At 47.2% G+C, this 2500-nt stretch overlaps 1 pseudogene; it reads left to right on the forward strand.

Moving 5' to 3' along the window:
- Positions 1-1028, forward strand: LOC145471559 (large subunit ribosomal RNA; annotated as a pseudogene; the record flags this gene model as incomplete).
- Between the last annotated feature and the right edge of the window lie 1472 nt (positions 1029-2500).

Genomic DNA, 2500 nt, shown 5'->3' on the forward strand with positions numbered 1-2500 from the left:
GCAGCAAAGGGAACGGACTTTGTAAAATCAGCGGGGAAAGAAGACCCTGTTGAGCTTGACTCTAGTCTGACCTTGTGAAAAGACATGAGAGGTGTAGAATAAGTGGGAGCAGTTCGCTGCGCCGGTGAAATACCACTACTCTTATCGTTTTTTTACTTATTGGATGGAGCGGAGGCGAACCGCAAGGTTCACTTTCTGGACTTAAGCCGCCCGCTCGCGGGTGGCGATCCGAGTCCAAGACACCGTCAGGTTGGGAGTTTGGCTGGGGCGGCACATCTGTCAAATGATAACGCAGGTGTCCTAAGGTGAGCTCAATGAGAACAGAAATCTCATGTAGAACAAAAGGGTAAAAGCTCACTTGATTTTGATTTTCAGTATGAATACAAACCGTGAAAGCGTGGCCTATCGATCCTTTAGTCTTTAGGAGTTTTAAGCTAGAGGTGTCAGAAAAGTTACCACAGGGATAACTGGCTTGTGGCAGCCAAGCGTTCATAGCGACGTTGCTTTTTGATCCTTCGATGTCGGCTCTTCCTATCATTGCGAAGCAGAATTCGCCAAGTGATGGATTGTTCACCCACCAATAGGGAACGTGAGCTGGGTTTAGACCGTCGTGAGACAGGTTAGTTTTACCCTACTGATGAAGTGTTGTTGCAATAGTAATTCTGCTCAGTACGAGAGGAACCGCAGATTCAGACAATTGGCATTTGCACTTGGCTGAAAAGCCAATGGTGCGAAGCTACCATCTGTTGGATTATGACTGAACGCCTCTAAGTCAGAATCCGTGCTAGAAAGCAACGATGATTACCTCCAGAGAACTTTAGGCGAACCAGAATAGAGGACTTCGGTCCTCATGCGTCCCAAGGTGCCAAGGAGGACAAGAACCTCCAAGGCACTACCGATAGCAAATTCTAATGTTTCTGGAGATAAATCCTTTGCAGACGACTTAAATAAAGAACGGGGTATTGTAAGTTGTAGAGTAGCCTTGTTGCTACGATCTTCTGAGATTAAGCCTTTGTTCTAAGATTTGTTAAAAACATCTCTTTTTTTTCTTCAAGTCCAACAAGGCTCCCCTCCTCTGCCACTGCCAGGAGGGTGCCAAAGAAGAAGTGGTGCCTGCAGGCTTGGGCTAACTTGTGGCAGCCAAGTGATGGAAAGGAGGCCACGTCTGGTCTGGGACGTGGCTGTCAATTTTTTTTAAAGTCCAAAAGGCTCCCCTCGCTTGGGACCTGGCAGTGAAAATTTTTTCTAAGTCCGAAAGGCTCCTCTCGTTTCAAATGGTGAAACGAGGGGAGCCTTTTGGACTTAGAAAAATTTGACCGCCCGGTCCCAAACGACGGGAGACTTTCTGGACTTAGAGTTATTTGACCAGAAACATCTCAAGGCAAAGAGGGGAGCCCTTTTGACTTGCACTAACATGACCTCGAACGAGGGGAGCCTTTTGGACTTAGAGTTAGGGTAACGGTTAGCTTAGGGTTAGGGTTAGGGTTAGCTTAGCGTTAGGCCTAGGTAGGCTTAGCGTTCGGTTAGGCTTAGGTAGGCTTAGCGTTCGGTTAGGCCTAGGTAGGCTTAGCGTTAGGTTAGGCTTAGGTAGGCTTAGCGTTAGGTTAGGGTTAAACTTGGCTAAACTTGGCGCCTGCACGTAACTCGAGCTGGCCAATAGGTTGGCGCAAAAAGTTTTGAAATGGTGAAAATCTTAAGTGTGCTTATAGAATAGGGGGACTGACGCCCACTTTTAAGATAGTGGTGCACACCCCCGTTAATTATGATGTGAGAGCGCCAAACTTGGCGCCTGCACGTAACTCGAGCTGGCCAATTGTTTCGCGCAAAACGTTTTGAAAATGGTGAAAATCTTAAGAGTGCTTATGGTATATGGGCACTAACGCCCAGTTTTAAGATAGTGTAGCAAATCCCCTTAACGATGATGTGACAGCGCCAAACTTGGCGCCTGCACGTAACTCGAGCTGGCCAATAGTTTGCCGCAAAACGTTTTGAAAGTGGTAAAAATCTTAAGGGTGCTTATAGATTAGGGGGACCGACGCCCAGTTTTAAGATAGTGTAGCACACCCCCCTTAACGATGATGTGACAGCGCCAAACTTGGCGCCTGCACGTAACTCGAGCTGGCCAATAGTTTGCCGCAAAAAGGTTTGAAAATGGTGAAAATCTTAAGGGTGCTTATAGATAAGGGGGACCGACGCCCAGTTTTAAGATAGTGTAGCACACCCCCCTTAACGATGATGTGACAGCGCCAAACTGGGCGCCTGCACGTAACTCGAGCTGGCCAATAGTTTGCCGCAAAAAGTTTTGAAAATGGTGAAAATCTTAAGGGTGCTTATAGATAAGGGGGACCGACGCCCAGTTTTAAGATAGTGTAGCACACCCCCCTTAACGATGATGTGACAGCGCCAAACTTGGCGCCTGCACGTAACTCGAGCTGGCCAATAGTTTGCCGCAAAAAGTTTTGAAAATGGTGAAAATCTTAAGGGTGCTTATAGAATAGGG

This window comes from Orbicella franksi, unplaced genomic scaffold (assembly GCF_964199315.1).
Source record: "Orbicella franksi unplaced genomic scaffold, jaOrbFran1.1 SCAFFOLD_160, whole genome shotgun sequence".
In the NCBI taxonomy this organism is placed as follows: Eukaryota; Metazoa; Cnidaria; class Anthozoa; order Scleractinia; family Merulinidae; genus Orbicella; species Orbicella franksi.